At 46.4% G+C, this 22,351-nt stretch overlaps 1 pseudogene; it reads right to left on the bottom strand.

Annotated features, from left to right (window-relative positions):
* Window positions 1-751: 751 nt before the first annotated feature.
* On the bottom strand, window positions 752-11,015 carry LOC136789545 (zinc finger CCCH domain-containing protein 11A-like; annotated as a pseudogene).
* Between the last annotated feature and the right edge of the window lie 11,336 nt (window positions 11,016-22,351).

Here is a 22,351-nt window from a genome sequence, read left to right as displayed (position 1 = left end):
GCTCGGGCTCAATGCTGGTTGTCTTCCTCTCAGGCTTTTGTCCTTCAATTGTCCTTCAGCTCCCCCTTCCTCCTCGTTTGGGAGCCTCTGCGCCGGATTTCAGAAACTCTAGCAACATCCCCTGCAGTAGTCAGCACTTTTCCCTAAAAACCCCTTTGTTCTCTTATCACCTAGACCCGGGCCTCGATGTTAACCCTTCAAATCCCTTAGTGACACGAATTGCTGGACCATTCCTTACAAAAGGAAGGATAAAATATGTAGAGGAGCAATGGCACACGCGAAAGCCCAGCGCCGCGGGCAGAGGCAGCGAAGGTTGACGGCAGAACAGTGCTCGGTTTGAACACGGAGAGGGAAAGCGAGGGGAAGGTGGCCGAAGCCGGCCGCAGTCTCTGAGCTCTCCTCCTCCTGATTGTTTTCTCTCAAAGCCATTTCTGTCTGTGTGCGGGCACCCGGAGCCGGCAGAAGTCCCCGTGAAGTCCTTCGGCAGGACGGAGGGCTGCGTGGGCTCCAGTGAGAGAGGGAGTTAGGAGAATCTTATCAAGTAGAGATAGAGCGCTGACAGCGTTAAACTAGGATGCTACTTAGCGTCTTTGCTAACTATGGTGCATTGTGCCAATTAACTAAAGCAAGAAGCCTTGGGCCCCTTACCAAGGTCAGTCTCCTAATAAGAGAGTGAGCCTGTCTTAAGAAACTGGGAGAAACTGGTCCTGCAGGTGGACAAGAGCCAAGGAGCAACTGAGTCTGTGCAAAGACAAGAGGTCAACTAGCGGTGACGAGGAAGAGTCATCAATCTTCATGCCCACGACCTCCCGTGCTGCCCAGCGCTGAATAAACATACCTACTTTACAATCTCACTGATTGTGGAGTCCCTTTTCCGCAAGTCACTAGCAGCGGTTTCTTCCGCAGAGGTTTTCCCAGAGCCGCTTCAAAGCTTCCCTCGCGGAGCTGGGGCGTCGCAGGGGGTCGTCAAAGCACGCACGCGCACACACACACACACGCACACACACACACACACAGGCGTTGTTGTCCAAACAGAAAGTATTTACAACAAATTCGACAAGCGGTTTTCCTCTGCCAGCAGCAAATGCCTGAGGGCCCCTACAGCTTCACAAATCATAGCACAAAGAGCCTAAAGTTCCTCTAAAATTTAGGGAAATGATTCAAAATAGATCTGCTAGGGGAAAACGATCACTGGCGGCAGGGTACACAATACACGCGAGTCTCAGCTCTCCTCCGCAGGGTCAGTGCCCACGCCCAAGTGCGACGCTGATGGCACCCGAACATTTGCTGTAGCAGGCAGCAGAGCCAGCAGCTCAGGGGAGCAATTTTAAAAACCAGGAGGCACTTAAACCAACCCTTAATTGACCCAGTTACTGCAGGAGAGTCCCGACTACTCGCCCTGGAGTCCTACTGTCACCAGCAAAAAGCACCAACCAAAGCTTGGGGGAACTTTGGTACAGCACAAGAGAAGGGAGTGGGGGTAGCGTAGCCGTATCGCAGAGCTGCTGCTTTTCACACCATTTTACCATCCCTGATAATTGAAAGTAAGGCCGGGTGGGCTGACCCCACCACCACCACTCCTGGCAGCATGTTTGGTCCACAACGCTAGAATAATTATTTTGCTCCCTCCCGCCCCTACAGCTTCATCATCTGAAAAGATTACAGTCAAAACAATGGCATACACAAATAAAAGTCAAGAGTTGACATAGTAACTCCGGGATTTGGGTATCAACTGTCCGAGAAATCAGAACACCCAGGCTTCACAATGTGCCCAACATCGAGCTGTGCCAAGGGGGGGGGAAGGAAGAAGCTTTCCGTTTAAGCCTTCAGAGCATCGCTCCATCACTACGTCAATTCACAGCCACCACAGCGTGCCGATGGACATCTTTCTGTGCCAAAAGAAACAAGTGCTTTGTCCTCTTGATATCAAAGGTAGCCACCTATAGTTACGGAACCATGCACAAGACCTTAACTCTGACCAGCAGGAAAACTTAGGACAACTGAGTGCAGATCCTGCCAATTTCTACCAGTTCCAACTGTGCTTTAAGTCTCATTGCAAAGCCTCAGTTAGAAAAAGGATCACCTCGGGGTATCCAACAAGAAGAAGAGTTTTTTTTTTTTTTTTTTTTTTTTTTTTTTTAATATACAATAGGACTATGCAGTTCAATCATCAATCATCTTGGAAAGCTCAAGGAGGAGGTCATCCTCATCCTTCCCTGGGTCCAAGTCGAGCTCGGCTTCCAGTATGCCGTCTGAGAGTTCCCAAAGTAGCGTCTCTAAATCCTCGTCTACAGATACGGGCGCGTTGCCTGTGGAACTCAGCCGGCGTGTCCTTGCTTCTTCTAGCTGGGAAGAAGCTGAAGTCGAGCTTGAGAACTCCATTGGCTCCACGGATTCTGCCTGGCTTCCAAGATGTGCTTCAGGTCTTGGCAGAGCAAGGAAGAGAACAATCAGTATATGCCATTTCTTAACGGGAAATCCCTTTTCTGCAAACCGGCTCTTGAAACCGTAGCCAACCCCTCCTGCACTTCAATCTTACCCAGGGATTGTTATTCAATTAACCCAGGTCTACATTTAGAGCCCAATATATTAGCAGGTACATTTTTCAGTTTGGGGGTTTCTCTGTGAAGCCAGAGCACCTGGAGTCTAGCAAAGATGGTTCAATTTTTGTAGCAAGAGGCACTTTGCCACCTTGCTTAATTTTCCTGTTAAAATGTTAAGAAGTCTCCATCTGCAAATATCTGTTTGCTAAGTTAGTCATTTTTCCCACGGCACACTCAGCAGAGTTTGCTCCCCACTACAGGAAGCTGATCTGCAGCCATCACTTCCCTCTGCTCTCCCTGCACTCTTGTCACCTTGTATGTTTGTTCGGGTGGCTTTCTTGAGGACCAAAAGGCAGAGGACACTACTCATCATTTATCACCTCACGAGGAAGTAGGAGAACTTCACCTCATCCTCATTTAGGTATTCAGACAGAGCAAGAAGTCACTGGAAAGCTGTACCGACTTGCAGCATTTAAAGAAAGTAAGTCTAATTAAGCATTCCTGCTAGCTGCTAGAAAGTCATTTCACGTGACTTATTCCTCTGATGGATTTGGGCTTTAATTATCTCAGAACCCTCCTTTTTTCCCCACGTGTGACAGAACTTATGTTTCACTGGGGATATACACCGATTGAGAAAAAGAACAAGTTGTGGTCATCACCTGTTTTGGGGATTTTCTTCAAGTCTGGTGGCTGGGACGTGCTCCAGCGTGGCTGGAACAGCCTAGAAAGCAGCAAAACAGTATTTAGGACTCATGGGTAAAAGATTCCTTACTAGCTTTTTCCTCCATGCTGCTTCTCCTCTGGCATTGCGGAGCCTTAGCCAAAATACAAAACCAAGGTGCTCCTGAAGAAAGTTAATATTCACTTGGAGGTTACTAATGATCTTGTGTCTTTTAAGAACACAGCATTAATGGACAAAATCCTCCACACCAGAGAAATCACAGAATCACAGAGGACTAAGTAAATAGTGCCATTAATCTAATAAATATGGAAGGGTACTACAAGAATTCTGTAGGCAGCTACTGGATTTAAAAGGAAACAGAAAGCCTGTAGAACTTTTGAGTTTTCCATCTTTTCTCCTAGAGGAGGGTGTAAATTTTACAAGGGATCCATTTCTGCATTAGCCCCTGTCCTTACCATAGCTGCTTTTTTGGCTGGAGGTCCCATTGTGTCAGCGTCAGAGGCAGTCCGTGGCTTCACAGCTGCTACAGCAGAGGGAAAACTGCCAGGTGCCTTACGTTTCAGTGCCTTCTTCTTGGGGGAAGCGACTTTCCCATCCCAAGGCTTCGCAAACATGTTAAAGTTGGCTAGAGTAAAAGGAAGAGAGAACTGATACAGTCTTGCTCTGCCTCATGAAAAATCCACGTTCTCTTCCTCATTTCCACGGCCCGTCTACACAGTTAACTGTATTTGGCCAGCAGAAGTACACTGCCATTGCCTGGATTCTCAGCAATATCTTCCACATAGTAAACTCCGTCTACCAACAATCCATACAAAGGAACAAAGGAACTGAATAGCTACAGTAAATCATAATCCAGGACGAGGGAAACTCAGACACAGAGCGATCCCAAGTGCAAGCAATACTCTAAGACGTTGTATGAAGTCTAGTAAGATTCACAAATGTTGACAGCTTTTGTATTTAAAGTCTTGCTCCCTCTAGGAAAGGAAAAGCAGCAGGTATAGTAAGACAAGAGAGTGTATGCAACTGTTGTACCAGCTTCCTCTCCCCTGCAGTGATGTCCCACAAAATCTATTAAGTTGTTCTACAAAATCCAAATTTGTAGAGTCATATTCTAGTCTCCCATTCCTGACCTAACATCTGGCTGGCAGGAGAAGAAACGAAAGAAAGCTGGGTACTTGTTTTCTTTGTGTGTTTATTTCCTCGTGTCCCATGAGACAGAGAGAAAGGCTACAATGTGCAGTGCATGCAGCCTTTAAGCCCTCCTTATCTCCCTCACACAATCTCATTTTACAAAGTTGATATAATCTTAACAACGAGGCCTTTGATCCTCTGTCATTTTTGACAGAAACTGGCCCCCCACATTAAGACGCTGATGCATGCTTTACAAACACATACACGTGTCAAGTTAAGCAACACATGCCAAAGAGGAAGGTGAACTTGAACTCAACGCAGGGAGGACTTCATACCATAAACAGATGGCAGAAAAAAACAGAATACCAAAATTAGACTAAAAAGCCCCTCAGTGTGTTAATTTTCTAGTGGGAAATACAGAATACCATCACGTAATTAACGAAAACAGACATGGTTGCACGTTCTGGCCCTTCTTTGCCTTTGAACTTTGTAGCCTTAAACTCTTTTATCCTCCGCATTGAAGGAAAAAGCAAAGCAGATCCTGAGCAAACGGAACTTGCTCAATATGGGAAGCACCTCACCGAGGCAGGTATTAAAGCATCTTATTACCTGATAGCTTTGTGTTCCATAACGATTTCTGCCCGGCTGGGGCAGGTCCAGGTTGTGCTGGGGGAGCTGGCACATTTCCTCCACTCTGCTGCATCCGCAGAGCTTTCTCGCGCTTTATTTCTTCCAGGGTTTTAACACGCACTTCTCCTTCTGGCTTGGCTTTACCTGCCGGCTCCTTCGACTGCACTTTGCTGGGCCCGGAAAGAGTGAGCACGCTCTGCTTCTTGGGCTCACCCTGAATTTTTGCCCCTGCGCTGGGATCTTTGGTTTTACCATGCCATTCAGCCTGGGCTTTGGCTTGACATTCTCGTCTCTGAAGAGCTCTCTCACGACGGATTTCCTCCAGTGTTTTCACATGGATCTCTCCCTTTGGCTTAGCAGCCTTCCCTGTCATCATCAAGAAATGAGAAGCACCAACATTTAAAGAGAGTCCAACAATAGTTTAAGTCTCCAAAATTTGTCACAGTACTAAGGAAAACTAAGCCTGAGCGTTCCCAATAACGCATCTTAGGACAATAGCCTAACATTCTCCTCCTCCTCTGAGCCACTTGTTGTATTTTGAAGACCAGCCCTATCCAGAGAGAGTTGCTACACAGAAATGCTAGTTTACTTGATTACTTTTTCAGACTGCATTTCAAATTCCTGCTCCCGGCAGTGGCTCTATTCTAATTGTATATGATGGTTCACAGAAGCAGCTTAAAACCTTGACAAGGCACAAGCGGAAAATAAACACACACCTAGAGCCAGATTTCTGATAGTGGCTGTCAGAAGAGCTTCAGCACTCAAGCAAGAGGAATCAGTTCTTTGTTTTCATTTGAATTCCTTTTTAGGGCTGTATGAAAACGGTCTAAGTTCACGGAAAGGAAGAAGGAGAAAGTATATTTAATAGCCAGTTGTTACCTTTCGCAGTACTAGTCCGTTGAGAAGGTAATCCTAGCCTCTCCTTCACAGACTTGGGAACTTGAACTGCAAAACAGAAAAAGACCAAATTAGGGAGGCTGCATAAACGTCAACTTTGTCTTCACATTCGAAAACAAGGCAGGAAAGGTAACTTTGAATCCCGGTGATTAAGACCTCAGCCAACATGCAAAAAGAAACATCGCAGGAAAAGGACAAACAGAAAGCCTAAATACAAAACCCGTGAATCACATCCAGATGCCTGTTTAGTAGCTGTACCTCTCTTTGGTGCTTTGTCAGCATTTCCCGGAACCTCCACCTTCTTCCCCAGCCTTTCAGCAAGGCTGCGCTTCACCGGAAGGGCGCTTACATCAGCTTCAGACAGAGAAAACAAGGAATATTTTAAGAACATTTCTTTGCAGGAAGATTTGAGAACAGTCAACCACAAGCTTCTATTTTTCAAGCATATTTTCATAAAATTGCCTTTCAGCTGCTAAATGGTTTTTTTGCCATTTCTGCAGTCAACACAGATCTCCACTGCAACGCATTTTCCTCTCATACGTCAAAAATACTCTTCAATGCAGTCATATAGAGAAGGCGGCACCTAAATAACAGCTCATAAAAAGTTCTTACCCACGGAGGCTTTCCGTTTTCCTTGTTTCTCAGCAAGATCTAGTCGAACCACAGGTTCCTCCCCTAAAACAAAAGTAAAATTTTTCTATTTCATAGAAACCAGTAGCCAATAGAAATAGTATACTGTTAGCCCATGTCCAAAAAAAACCCAGCAAGGCACTGTTTTGACAGCTAAACCACACAAACTCATATTTCAACTATAATTAACTTAGAAAAAGTATCCATAGTCTCAGTGTTTGCCTCAAATTCCAGCTGAATGTAGTCGAGAATGAATCTGAGTCTGCTTGACAGCTATACTTTGTGCAGAACAGAGCTGCATAAGCAAGCAGAATATTATTAGGTACAAATGCTGAGAAATATTCCTTTCTAAGGTGAATGTCTATGAGTAGAAGTACTTCTTCACTTCTTTCCCTTTCAAAGGAATTTGCACAACTCTAAACAATATAATTTATACACAGACTCCTATCGCACTACTGTCCACACGTGCCACTGTCAGCCTCTTTAAAGCTTCAGAAATTGCTTCTTACATAGCACTGTCCTCTAGAGCTCTTTCTTCTCGTTACTCTCCTGTTTTTCAGTTATCCCCCTATTTGCATACTGACACATTTTTTTCTTTCTCCTGCTACTGCACTTAACCTGAGCACCAAAGCTTTCCAGTACAACCAGGGACTTTCAGCATAAAAGCATGTTTTGAACAGAAGGCGGCAGCACCAGGAGGCTAACAGGGGTGAATTGCCTTCCTTCTTGCTTAACCTTCCAGTTTAGGAGTAATGAAATCAAAACAAAAGCATGAATTATTACCTTCCTCTGTAGACAGTGTCACAGTTCTCACCACTGTCCGGACATTTTCCTTTTCCGGAGCAGGAAAAATCATAGAATCGACGGGAGGAAGAGAAGATCTTGAAGGACCTTCTGCTCAGAGCAAGCAAAACATAAGGAAGTTTACCAAACAGAAAAAACTATCACGAAGAACAAAAAACTTTAATTATTCATTACTGTCAAACATACAGTGACCAGAGCATGCAAATAAGAGAGGTGACTAGTTTGCCTCTGGTTGCCCTTGGAATTCCCATCTAGAATACCAGCTGGCTGAGAATCAGGTTGCTCGATGCCCCCAGCTAAACATGGAAGTCTATCCCTCAAGCAGCTCCCAGCCACCATCACCTGCCATTCTGAAGCCAATCAAATTTCACTTCTTTGGCAAAATAGTTGGATTCACCAAAGCATAGCCAGCTACCCGGTATTACTGGAAGAGTTTTTTTTTGAAAGAAAAATCATCACACAGGATGAAGGTGAACAGGGTAAGGAAGCAGGGAATATTAACTCACCACCGTGTCTCTTAGTTTTTTCCTTCATTTTCTGCAATTTGATTTCTTCAAGTGTTTTTATTCCAAAATTCAGACCGTCCTCTGAAAACAGAAAACAGTTAATGAGACTAAGGCTTAGAGGCACTCACTGAGGACCACAGATCCTCAGGCTTCTTAGTGCTCAGGAACTTTCAGAAGTATTTAGAATAAAGCCTGTCAACACTCCTCACAAGTGAAACAACCATAGAATCAATGGCATTTTGCCCCTCCTTTCACCCTTCAGGGTAAAAACTGTAGTTTTAATTTTAATCCATTTACGTGATATTAGATCCCTCTATCGTTAGATATGGCTTTCAACAGTGGTTGCCAGGCTGCACGTGCAGCCATTTAAACTCCATGCTGTGACCCTGTTTTGTTCTCCAAAAGGAAAGAAAAGGAGTTCAACTTTCTGACCCAATGGGCACATGATGGTATCAGGGAGAAATGAGATCATGGAAATAACCGAGTCCATTCAGCACCCCTACATTCTGTTGTGTTTTTACGCCACATTGCTTTTGAGTTAATTGTCAAGTTCTCCTGCCGATTTATCCTACTACAGGTGCTGGAATACCTTGTTTAGCAGTAGTAGCACTGGCTTTCCGAGTGGAAATCATCCGTAATCCATTTTGGCCTTCCTCAGCTGGTTGCTGGACGGGAGTTTTAGTTTCTTCTCCTTCCGCAGAAAGCTGGTCTGAAGGGGAAAAATCTATTCAGTTATGCATAGGCCAGATTGTTCGTGATTATGTAGCTCATGCAATGACACTTCAGTCCATGGTTCCTATAAAAAAGTTGTTTTTTTTTTTTTTTTTTTTTTTTTTTTTAATACAGCTACACTGACCTGATGAACTCGTAAGTAGACTACCCTAGGACAAAACATCTAGGACTCTAGATTCTCTCTGCAGCTTTAACTACTACACAACATATTACTCTTCAGACAAAAAAAAAGGAATTTCCTTCCTAGTTTCACATAGAGCTTTACACAACAGACCAGCTAAAGCCAAGAGTGGTTCTAAGCTTTCCTCCAACATTTCAGGTTCTGTCCACTGACTGCCAGACAAAGCCACCAGTGACCTGAGCGGACTGCCTGCCCTATCGCTAGTCAGACCTCAGGTCATCTGTGATTTATACATTCATTTACAGCACAAATTCCTTCCAAGAACCAAAGACTTACACAATCATTTACAGCACAAATTCCTTCCAAGAACCAAACCATGCTCACCATCATCATCTTCATCATCATCTGCAGCATTGATTACAACTGGAGGGTGTGTAGGGCTTGGGACATTTTCCGAGTTTTCCACTTTCATCACCCGCCTTAGCTATGGAGAGGGATTGGACTGGACAGAAAGTTTGTTTTGCTGCAGTGACATCTGAGCCACTTTCAAATCATCGTCCGCGGACTCAGGCGGACTTGGCAGTGTAGCTAGAGGAAGAGGAGGATCATCAGTAATATGGCAGTTTAAAACTTTGACCACAATGCACGAAGATGGTAGCTAAGGCAGATAACCTGCACAGGCAATGAATGCAGCATCTCCTTTTGCCCATCCCGCCACTGTTTACACCGTGAACAATGACTTGCCTTCAAACAACAACACATCTCCCTACCACCCAGCAGAAGACGAAACAACAGAAAGCAAACTGCAAGGCAAATATCACACAAAGCAGAGAGAAGCTGAGCATGAAAGCAGAAAACAAATACCAGCAGTACAGCAGCAGTACACTCGGTTTAGCTGACCACCTAGGACTGCAGACCTTTTCCTGCACTCACAAATGAACGGTTACCTGATGTCTCCTACACTATTGGCACCCACTAAGTAATATGCAAAATTAATTCTTCAATACTTAAAGAAAAAGGACCTAAACTCACTCTTGCTTGGTGGTAAGAAGACGCCATCGATGTAACGTCCCTTTGCGTGATGAAAAGCACAGTTGGCTTTCTGACAGCCTACTGGCTGCTTCTCCCAGTAGCAGGGAATCTCAGCGCGCTTTTTCTGAAGACAGAAAGAAAGACAAGCTCGTGATAACATGCACCTAAGGTTTGCAAAGAGATGCACAGTTCCAGGTCACGACAGCGATAGGGCTGTCACAATACAGTGCTGAAACATCATTCCAAAGGTCAGTTTATCACGGAAGTATAGTATTTCCGGGCATATTCACAAAGTTTGCAGAAGCTGTAACCACTATGCACGTTTAGCCTTGTCATCATTCAGTTTGAGAAGACAGGCACTCTCAGACATCAGTTTAGGGTGGGTTAAACTAATACACCTAGGATTATACTAGGATTATTCAGAGGGAAAAAGAACATCTTAAATTGCCTACGTTAACTCTATCCAGAACTACTTCTCGGAGACTTCGTTCTTCTGCACCTTTAACTTTCCCCACTGCTTCCTAGCCCAGGCAGCTAGAACAGCATTATCTGAAGGACTCCGGGACACAAGAGACCTGATAGATCATTATCAAGCCTGCTCTCAGGAGGCTAGTACAGCCTGTTTATTACCCCCCTGCTCCAGCAGGTTTTAGCAGTCTAGTTAGCGGTTATTCTGCATCTGTTGAGAAAATACTGTCGGCGTCTAATAAAAGAAAATCTTGCTAAGACATACCTAAGGCATTGATTTTATTTCCCTCTCCTTCCTCCCACCCCCTCCCCTGCTAACAGAAACCAGTGTAATTCCAAAGCAAAGGACTCTGTCCTGCAAAAGCACAATCAGCACACCTACAGCACTGAAAAATGCTTTTGTTGATTTATTTTGAGAACACATCTTTAGGCACTCACATCGATTTCCATGTGTCTGAATCGGCAGACATTCCTGAAACAACGACCCTCCTGCCACAGCGTGCAGACTGTCTCGTTCCCCAGAGCAGCTTCACAGTGGCGGAAGGAACAGTTGTCTCCCTGTAACCAAAAGGAAACCAACAAGGAAAATATAGTACAGCCTCAAAAACGTCCATGCTACTGCCTCAGGTTGCTACGATTGAATTCAGAATCTATCTGGTTATCACGTTAACCAAAGACCAGTGTGCCTCCTCCTCCTACTCTACCCCTTCCTGAAAAAAATGAAAAAAAAAAAAAAAAACAACAAAAAAACAAAGCAAAGCAAAGCAAAAGAAACCCAGCCATACCTTGGTACAGGTAGAATAGAAATAGAAGTAGCAATCGTCTCCTTGTTTAGACATGCCGACAAGTTCTGATAACAAGCTCGGGTTCTCTCCACAGGGACTTCCTCTGCTCTTGGAGAGAGCTGTCTTCACCCTTGCTTGGGCTGAAAGTCTTCCACTGGCTTGTGATCAGTGAAATCTTCTTTTTAAAAGTAACCCTAAAGAAAGTACCAACAAGTGAAAAATAATGAGTAACAAGCATTTTTCCAGCTTTCTTCTGTTCATCAAATTAGTCTCTTGAGGAGAGCAATGCCTTGAAATCAGCTGTTACGGGAACTAACACAATATTAAACTAAAGTTCTGTAAAGCTGCCAGGAGCTTTGTCAGCAAGTGTTCTCTTCCACGTCCTCAATAATATGCCTTGGAGCACATCCGGAAGCCTGAAAATGGAGTCACTTCTTCAAAAACCACCTGATCATACATGCAAGGCAATGATCAACTATGGCTACGAGTAACTTCTACAGAACGCAGTATGACGCATTAAATAGCACGTTCCAGTCACTGTGGGTCTTCGAGTTCACCTACCTGGACAACCTCAGCAAAGTTATCGATCTTCAAAGACTTCCAGTTAACTTCTCCTGGAGGCCGAACCAACACTGAATCCGTGAATTAATGATAAAGGGGTAGGAAGAATTTGCCTCCTCACTTTGCCAAGGGAGCCTCTCATCCACAATTCAAACATAGGATGTGCTTTTAAACAGCTTATAACTAATGGAGGAAGCAAGTCCATCTGAACACTCTCTCAGACTGGAGACAGCCAGGGTTAGTTAGCTCTTCAAAAAATAAAAACCAAAAAAAAAAAAACACAAAACAAAACAAAAACAAAAAAACCCAGTGCATTTAGAGATGAACTCGTGATTCAAAGTGGCTGCAAAAATGAGGCTCCATCTTCCACAGCCAGAAAATTTGACTTTTTTTTTTTTTTTTTTTAATTCAAAATTCAGTATGTTCCAATCTCTGGTCTTCAAGATTTCTTCACCTATTAAGAAAACACTAAAACCTTTCCCCGTCTTTATTACCTGTACAGCAAAAAACACACCAGTGCACAGAAATACACAAATGTGCATACGCATACACACATATGTGTTTAGACACACACACACGAGGAGTGAGTGATAGAAAGTTAGCGAGAGCGACAGTGGAAATCAGAAGTTTTGCCTTTTTGACACAGAGAGCGCGTAAAAACTCTCTCATTTTGAGGGAACTAGAAAAAAATGGAGGATCTACCAAATATTTTGATGAGTATGCCTTCGAGGCCAATGCTTTATACCATGAGTGATCTGGGGGCCAGCACACAAATATGCATACATATGTATCACACAGTATCACGGATTTCTAGGTTGGAAGAGACCTCAAGATCATCGAGTCCAACCTCCGACCTAACACTAAGTACTCCACTAAACCATATCGCTAAGCTCTACATCTAAACGTCTTTTAAAGACCTCCAGGGATGGTGACTCCACCACCTCCCTGGGCAGCCCGTTCCAATGCTTAATAACCCTTTCGGTAAAGAAGTACTTCCTAACATCCAACCTAAAACTCCCCTGTCGCAACTTTCGCCCATTCCCCCTCGTCCTGTCACCAGGCACGTAGGAGAACAGACCAACCCCCACCTCTTTACAGCCTCCTTTAAGGTAACTGTAGAGAGCGATAAGGTCGCCCCTGAGCCTCCTCTTCTCCAGGCTGAACAAGCCCAGCTCCCTCAGCCGCTCCTCGTAAGACTTGTTCTCCAGACCCCTCACCAGCTTGGTCGCCCTTCTCTGGACTCGCTCGAGCACGTCCATGTCCTTCCTGTAGCGAGGGGCCCAAAACTGAACACAGTACTCAAGGTGCGGCCTCACCAGAGCCGAGTACAGGGGCACAATCACTTCCCTAGACCTGCTGGCCACACTGCTTCTTATACAGGCCAGGATGCTGTTGGCCTTCTTGGCCACCTGGGCACACTGCTGGCTCATATTCAGCCGACTGTCAACCAACACTCCCAGGTCCTTCTCGGCCAGGCAGCTTTCCAGCCACTCATCTCCCAGCCTGTAGCTCTGCTTGGGGTTGTTGCGCCCCAGGTGCAGGACCCGGCACTTGGCCTTGTTGATCTTCATACAGTTGACCTCAGCCCATCGCTCCAGCCTATCCAGATCAAATATGTACATGCATACAGGATAAACATATCTATACACACAAGCGTGCACAGTATATGTCGTATGGTATCCATATCGAGAACAACTCGTAGCCCTGATCAGACACGTAGAGTTGCAATCAATTAACAGCAGGAAGACAGCAGATCAAGGATACAGCAAGCTTTGAGAGGCAGGGCAATGCTCACTTTGCCAGTGGCATGGCTGCATGATACCAAGAATTTTGAATTAGTTTGATTTTTTGGAAGCAATTTGTTTTCTTTCTGCGCTGTAGCAAATACCACAGGTTTGCCATCACGTGCTGTTCCCTAATCCATATATCCATCATCATCCATTGCTGCAAGATCATGAAAGGTTAGAAAAGATGACTTAGGTCCAATTTAACAGCCAATGATTTTTCAATGACCAGAGCTGCAACAGATTTTATTTAGCCACAAGCAGGTTTTTTTTTTCTGATGTGAAGTCAGATATTTTGATTTTTTTTTTAAGACACTAAATGTCATAAAACCTGCAACCAGACCAGATAAAGTTCAAATTAGAGTGATTCTGAAGCCTTTCATTAAAATGCTGCACATTTCTGTGCAAATTATTTCTGACTCTTCTGGACAAAAGCGGATGAAATAGTTCTTACAAATTAATAATAAAAGGTTGGAACCTTTTACTCACACAAACACTAGTGAATTTTCCAGGAAGTATTATTTTGGCAGGGAATTTTCCCAAATCTAAAGTAAAGAGGGGAAAAGTTGGGTTCCCGTATTAGTTGTTGGTTTTGACTGCTTGACAAAGGGAATAAAAACAGTAGTTAAGTGCAAGGTTTCCTTCTCTTCTTTAGTATTGAGAGGAATCGTCACTTCTGACCTTTAGCACCTTCAGAAACACACTTAGTGCCATGCAGATTCCTCTGCATCTACTTCTAAAAATTACTGGTGCTCCTTAGCATGGAAGTTGGACTTGAAATCTTTCCCAGACTGAGCTCTTTTGAATGCCCAAGGAGCTCATCATTTTGCTTGTTGCCTTCCATTTTCCTGAACAGACCCAGAACGCTGTTCAGGATATGAATGGATCTGGTCTAAGGAATGGGAAGAAAGCAAAAACCAAGGATACCTCACAGCCCTAAATGCCATAAAAAGCAGTCTCATTTTAAAAAAGATCTCCAAAGCTTTTTTTTTTTTTTTTTAAACTGACATCTGCCAATATGGCGATCCAAGTGCTGAACAGAAACCAACTGAACTAGCCCCTGAAAGCCTGAATAAAAATGAGTAACTCTGGTGCACTCAGCAGGTCTGTAATAGAAGTTGGCAAGATTTTTAGATTTCTTTTTTCTCCAGGGTGCTAGTAAAGTTTTTGCGTTACGAGATTTTGAACTCTTTTTGTACAAAAGAATTACAGATGCACTACAGTCACGGTAGCTGGGGGTCTGGAAATACATGCCAACAAGTGTCATAAACTTTGCCTTTGCTGAAGGAAGATAACTAGTCCAAAGAAAACCTGCCTAGTTTGTTTTACAGGCTTGTCTTTCTCAGTATGGAACAAACTGACCTCCCTGGTCTAACTTTCCAGTTGGCTATTCTGCCTTTGTCCTGGAGAGAAGAGCAAGAAGGGAACAAAATATTTTTGCACTCCAAAAAATGCATTAGGGAAGGATTATCACACCTACCTAAGGGTAATTTCTTGTTTGTTTATAAAGCACAAAGTCTTTCTCTTGGACAGTCTCTGTTGCTGGCCTGTTTTGTGCCTTCCATTTATAATAAAGGTATTAAAGATGCTTACCCCGTTTTGGTGGTTTTTTATTTTTTTTAGAACAGTGTAAGCGGACAGTCGGATGACAAGCAAGAAAGAACAGCATAAACTCCTTGTTGTGACCCTGCTTTTTAATCACCCAGCATCAGCCTTGCTGCAAAACAGTCTCCGCTGATTTACCTGCTTGTTAAAGCACCCCACAGGCTGCAAGTGTTGTGTGCTAGGTGTCAAATTATATTTAACGGTGCATAGGTAAACCATTCATCTTCCCATGGTCAAAGCACAGAACAGCCTCCTGCTAACACAGCTCATCCTTGCTGTAACTGCTTTTAAACCTATTTGTTGGTAAGAAAAGAGCTCAGTACACCACCTTCACAGGGCAAAAATTCACATGGAAGAGCAGAAAAACCCAGAAGTGCTTCCTGAACTTCACGTTACCAACAGCACCATCGGATTTAGATCCTTGCCTGGCATCCAGGATGCACGGCCTGCAAGCACTGCTGCGATGTGGAAGTGCCAAGGCAGGTTTTTGGCCTGCCCTAAAACACTTTTTTTTTTTTTTCTTTTACAAACGATACAAAGAGTGTGCCAGGTATGCTGTAATGCCCGTGTGCCAGGTCAATAGAGGATATCCAAACAACAGAGGCGCTTCTCCTAATTTCTGGCGTGAAAACACTTTCACAGCATTCTTTTCACGAAGAAACCCCTCTCTATCTTCTCCAATGCTCCAGGACCTGCTGCAGCTGCAGCGGCTGCGCTGGTACCAGCCGCATCTTTGACAAATCTTTTCAACGGTTCTGCTTTACCTCGGCACAGTTGAGGTCACTCCTCTTCCTCTTCCAGCTGAGGAAGCAGCTTGCGGGCTCTGCCACACGGTCGGTGCAGAAGCGAAAGCTGGGAACACAGCAGTCAAACTCTCACTGCTAACGAAGCCACCAGGGCAGAGGGCTGACACAGACCCGCCAGAGGCGAACCGTACCCGCTCTCCCTCCCGGCTGCGAGGCTCGCCACAGCAGCCCCGACCCGAAGCGCTCACAATGCTTTGCTTGGTGATGTCACCGATGAGTCAGAGTCCCCAGATGAGCATCTGCCTTGCCACTCTTTAATGTTGGTGTTGTTTTTTGGTTGGTTGCTTGCTTGCTTTTGAAACTTATGTAGGTTATGGTAAACCTTCAGGTAAACCACAGATCAATGGGGAAGAAGTCCCACACGAGGGAAGGCCGTGCATTTCTTCCAGGCAATGGCGCATTCTTTAACATGCTGCATTCGACAAAGAAGCTCTCTCCATTTTGCGCAGTGGCAACAGGCACGACTGCAACACACGCACGTGTAGGCAGCACCTGCAGGTCCCAAACCGTTAACCAATTTTTAGATAGCACCAATTTTTTATGTAGTTGCTTTCCCTTCATCCATAACCCCTTTTTTCCTTTCTTTATATCGGGTGGCTCTCCTCCATTGTTCTGTCATTTTACTCCCCAGTGTCTGAGCAGGCACTGGGAATCGTTTCCAGAGGAAGGGTACTGCTGAAGCTACAACATTTACTCTCAGGGAAAAGAGAGTATGTGAAAGAATACATACTTCCTTTCTTTTTCCTGTTTTTTTTTTTTTTAAAATCTCTGAAATCAACGCTGCGGCCTGGCAGCAAATAACTATGGGAGTAATGATGATTCCTCATCCTCACTGTAACGTTGTAGTTAATGTCATAAAGAAGCAATTTCCCCAGGCAGTGGCCATTTGAGATGGGAAGGGGCAGTAAGAGGAAGTTTTCCTTAGACTAGCTCTTCCCCCAGAACACCTCGCCATCCAGCAACAAATTCAATTCACCTGCTCCGCCTGATCAGTCAAACGCGCGTCCGACTCCAGCACACGTCACAGCGGTGGTTCTGACGTGGTTTGAGAATCACCTATCCGCAGAATATCTCGGGTTTGTACACTCAAATAACGCAGTCTTTTCCAAATAAGGCCCAGAGCTCACACTCCGAGTGCAGCCTAACAGCACCAGAGGGCCGGTAGGCTAAACATTCCCATCCTGGCAACAGGACTGACCCGGGCAACAGTAAGCATCCCTTCTGCACTTTCGTCGTGAACATCAACATAAGGAAACAGAGACCTCCTCGATCCAAGTTTGAAGAAACAAACACAAAGGTCACCCAAGCGGGTTGTTTTCAGCAAACTAACGGAGAAATTAAGGTGACAACCGCGTGCATCCAGAGTTAGTCAGATCCCGAAGGCAGTTCCTTTGGGAAACGCAGGAGCAGCGCGCCAGATGACGGCTACCTTACAGCGCACCCCTCAGAGGCACTGCTACGAAAGGAAGGCAGAAGGTTGGAACTCAAAATAACTCGCAAGGCGCCCGTTAAGGGGGAAGCTTTAATTTCCTGAGCAGAACCTCCCCCCTGAAGGCAGCCCAGGGACTCTTTGCTTCCCTAGGGAGACGGCAGGGACGGGGCAGGGCGGTGGGATGGAGGGACACAGGGCCAGATGGACGGCCAGACGGCCGGATGGATGGACAGACGGCCAGACGGACGGCCAGACGGCCCAAAAGGCCTGAGCAAGGGCTGAGGAGCGGGAGGGAAGGGCAGGGCGAGGGGAAGGGGAAGGGCGGCCCTGGGCCTGACAGGGCACCTTGGGCCTAACCCCGGGCAGCAGCTCCCCATCTCACAGGGCCCGCGGGGGGCTGCCTGTAACAGGAGATGCGGGCAGGTAAATTTTACAAGCACTGCATCACAAATACCCTGCAACACCTGAACTATTCACTGGGACAGCCTCCTTCCTCACCTCCTGAAAGCTCCAGCTGGCAAACCAAGGACAAAATGAAAGGCAGATGTGGAGGACCTCGTAAGATACTGTTTTGTTCCCTACGTGCCCACTGCTGGTGACACGTAATGCCTCCTGTTCCCAAACGACATCGGCACGTTACATCTTTACTACATGCTGAAAGGAACTCAGCAACTTGAACACAACTTAGAATTACCCATCCCGGCAGCAGGCTGTCCAGCTGAAGCTGCTTTAGCCAATCAAGTGTGTCATGCTGCCCCTCAAAGGTTTCTTCCTGGGAACGTCTGCTGTGACACTCCTGACGTATTACTTCTCGGAATGGCAGAACTGCGCTGGGTAGGCCCCACAGCAAGACTCGTATTTCTGTCCTTCCCTTTCAGGAAAGGATCTCCCACCTTGAATTTATTAATTTTCATGATGATGATACACAAATTGAAGTTTTGAAAAACTGAATGCTGATTAACAGATTTCTAGCACAGCCTGTGCATCAAAATTCATTTCTCTCCATTTAGGTAATCTTAGTTTCTGAGTTACAGTTACAGTCAAAATTTTTCTTCTTCGATTTTTTTCTTTTTTTTTTTTTTTTTTTTTTTTTTGTGATCAGAAAAACGAGGGGACTGGCTGTCCCAAGTCAGCCGGGGAACTTCTCTTTGGTCGATGCATCAAGCAACTCAGCTCTCTTGGGGAAACTTAAATAGAAAAGACAGATCTCCAAACGGATAAAAAAAATAAATCAAATGATAAAAACCCAACCGACACATCTGATACCCCAGCTTATTGAACAGCACAAGGGTTTAATCTACAGGCTCTGTCCAAAGCAGCAAGAAGTGACAGATTTAATCCAAACCAGTTGCCCGCTCTCACTCTCTGATCTGGAGACGTTATTGGACAAGCATGCATAGCAGTAACACTTGTAAACACTGGGTTACTGCACCACAGCCCCAAATCCCTCACGGGCCCACTAAGATACTTTTACTGACTGATCCACAATAAACACTCCCAAAAAGATTCTCAACAAGCTAAACCCTGTTTAGAAAGAATCTGAGGAACCTGTCACTGCAGCAACAAAGGGCTGCAATTGTATGCAAAATCTCCAACACCCTCCTTAGCACCCTGCTAGCTCAAGGACTGTGTGGGGCTTCCGTGCCCTGAACGAGTCCACCCTGGCCACATAACGCAGATGTAATGGTCAAGAAAGCACATAGCGTTATCGAAACTTATCAGATCCACAGCAAAAAGAAAAGCCCACGCTTCTATATTTCTCCTCCTTCTCCATTCACAGAAGGAAGAGACTGAAAACAAGCAGATTTGTGGTTTACATTTACAGTTAATGTGAAAAATGGCTATTTGTGAAATACATCACGTATTGTTTCAAGCTACAAACAACTCGCTCCCACAAAGGAAAGACTTTTGACCTCAGCATGCAACCCCAGTTACAAATAACTTCCTATCTACCAGCGGGCCGCGTTCCCCTGGCACTCAGTCACTCCGCAGCACGGCAGCCACCTTTGTTCTAAGGATGGCAAATTCTACTTAGAAACGCTCTGTAGAAGAGTGATGTTGTCCCCTTTTAACACGATCCGGCCTGCAGCACAGAGAAGGGAAAGAGGGGATTAGAGAGAGCCCAGAACCTGAGAATAATCTCGTGTTTTCAGAAAGTGTTTTGTGTGGTTGAGCAGGGTTTTGCCCATCACGCAGAGTGCAGGCCGCCTGGTATTACACGTTTCAAAGACCAGAACTGGTCTCAGGCAGGGACAGATTCTCCTTCATTCAGCAAAATCAGCAGCTCAAAAATCATCAGGGACAGAGATGTAGCCAGGAATTGCTCACTGAACTTCAACAGCAAGGCTCGTCACACGGTTGGTACGTCTCAGTGCTGCTACCTAGAAGGCTCACCCGGGCAGGTTTCAGACCGCGCGTCACTCGGGTTGCACAGACACACGACACACCCAGCTGTTTCCTTGATTTTGTCTTGGAGTGAATCTCCTCTGCGTCGTCCAGCGCCAAATTCACGTACTCGTCAAAGCCCTAGAAATCGGCAACAGTGGCAATTAGTTCAGCAACAACACGAACCATCGTCAGCTGTGCTGACCCAGGCTGGACAACGAAGACTAATTGTTAGAGAAGCACGATTTCTTTTTTCCCTTGGGCTAGTTTTTCTTGACAAGAAAAAATAGGATTGTGAATGAGGGAAAACAAACTAACGATGTAACGTGGGGTCGTGCTGACACTCACGATGATGCAGCCTTCTATCCGCACGTTCACTTGCTCAGCCACACCTGGATCCTCGAGCTCTGCAGAACGAAGGAGGAGAGTAAATTGGAACACAAACACCGCGAGCAGTTTTGTTCTCTCTCGTGTGTTCAGAAATACCCGCTAACCATAGCCGCTAGAGCTCCCAAACACTCCAAGGAGCAACTCTCAGGGGCAGTTTCAATTAACAGTCTGACATTTTAGAGTCTTATATGACTGGGTGAATACTACACGTTTGCTGAAGGACACGTTTCCAGTCACAAGGGAACACTCCTGCACGCCCGGCTGCACGATCCCACTCCCGTTAACACGAGGGGGAAACGCCGGGCTGCGCAGCAGCTCCTTGTACCCACCAGCACGCCGCACAGCTCTCCATTCCCCACAAACCTGCCCCGAGCAACGGGTGGGAGCCGAAAACTCAGCGAGGGAGATCCCCGGACCCTCCCCGCTCCCCCCACCCCCCCCAAATCCCCATCCCCATCCCCTCCCCGTCCTCTCCCCGCGCTACTCACGCTCTGCAGGTAGCGGAAGATGAGGTTCTGGGGCACTGCGTGAAGGGCTCAGCACGGGGACAAGAGCTCCAGGCCCGGGACAAGGCCTCAAGACAAGGCCTCAAACCCTGCAACGAGGCCCCAGGGCCCCGGGACAAGGCCTCAAGGCCCGGGCCGAGACCCCTGAGGCCCGGGCCGCCCCCCACCCGCTCCCCCGTCGCTCCCCAGCCGCAGGAAGGCTACGATGGGCTGCACCATCACCGTCTGCACCTTCTGGTCCTGCCCGCGGTACGCCATGGCTGCCGCCGCCTCGCTGCTCCCGCCGCCCCTGCTGGGCCGCCTCCGGAAGCCCCTGAGGCCGGGCGGGAGCGCGCAAGGGACGCTGGGATGCTGGAGGAGCGTGGCGGGCCGCTCTAGCAGGCCGGGAGGACCGCGTCTCTATGGTCGCAGGCAGGAGTCCCTGCGCCAGCTTTATTGGTGAGCAGCGAGGCTGGGGGGGGGAGGGGGGCAAGACAGCCTTAAATAAAATACAAATATAAAAAGTGTTATAAATGGCTGTTATAAATCCAAATAGGATTACAATCAAAGTTTACAATTTATTAAACGAATAGAGGCAAGCAAGCAGCGCTGGGTGCGCCGGGAGTCTCTGCTCCCCCAGGACGCACACCTGTTACTTAAGGCGGCTGGTTTTGATGCTCCCAGGCTAATACATATTCATTACTACTTCGAGAAGAGGCAGGGTTATTAGAATTGGTTTCCGGAATCCGAAACCCCTCCCAGGGGCGCCTGCGTATCAGTCTCTGGTGGTCTCTCGGGGCTTGCTCGGGCTGAATGCTGGTTGTCTTCCTCCCAGGCTTTTGTCCTTCAATTGTCCTTCAGCTCCCCCTTCCTCCTCGTTTGGGAGCCTCTGCGCCGGATTTCAGAAACTCTAGCAACATCCCCTGCAGTAGTCAGCACTTTTCCCTAAAAACCCCTTTGTTCTCTTATCACCTAGACCCGGGCCTCGATGTTAACCCTTCAAATCCCTTAGTGACACGAATTGCTGGACCATTCCTTACAAAAGGAAGGATAAAATATGTAGAGGAGCAATGGCACACGCGAAAGCCCAGCGCCGCGGGCAGAGGCAGCGAAGGTTGACGGCAGAACAGTGCTCGGTTTGAACACGGAGAGGGAAAGCGAGGGGAAGGTGGCCGAAGCCGGCCGCAGTCTCTGAGCTCTCCTCCTCCTGATTGTTTTCTCTCAAAGCCATTTCTGTCTGTGTGCGGGCACCCGGAGCCGGCAGAAGTCCCCGTGAAGTCCTTCGGCAGGACGGAGGGCTGCGTGGGCTCCAGTGAGAGAGGGAGTTAGGAGAATCTTATCAAGTAGAGATAGAGCGCTGACGGCATTAAACTAGGATGCTACTTAGTGTCTTTGCTAACTATGGTGCATTGTGCCAATTAACTAAAGCAAGAAGCCTTGGGCCCCTTACCAAGGTCAGTCTCCTAATAAGAGAGCGAGCCTATCTTAAGAAACTGGGAGAAACTGGTCCTGCAGGTGGACAAGAGCCAAGGAGCAACTGAGTCTGTGCAAAGACAAGAGGTCAACTAGCGGTGACGAGGAAGAGTCATCAATCTTCATGCCCACGACCTCCCGTGCTGCCCAGCGCTGAATAAACATACCTACTTTACAATCTCACTGATTGTGGAGTCCCTTTTCCGCAAGTCGCCAGCAGCAGTTTCTTCCGCAGAGGTTTTCCCAGAGCCGCTTCAAAGCTTCCCTCGCGGAGCTGGGGCGTCGCAGGGGGTCATCAAAGCACGCACGTACACACACACACACACACACACACACACACAGGCGTTGTTGTCCAAACAGAAAGTATTTACAACAAATTCGACAAGCGGTTTTTCTCTGCCAGCAGCAAATGCCTGAGGGCCCCTACAGCTTCACAAATCATAGCACAAAGAGCCTAAAGTTCCTCTAA

Source organism: Anser cygnoides, unplaced genomic scaffold, assembly GCF_040182565.1.
Source record: "Anser cygnoides isolate HZ-2024a breed goose unplaced genomic scaffold, Taihu_goose_T2T_genome scaffold_54_1, whole genome shotgun sequence".
Classification (NCBI taxonomy): domain Eukaryota; kingdom Metazoa; phylum Chordata; class Aves; order Anseriformes; family Anatidae; genus Anser; species Anser cygnoides.
The sequence above is the reverse complement of the archived record's forward strand: the minus strand, read 5'-3'. Positions and strand labels throughout refer to the sequence as shown.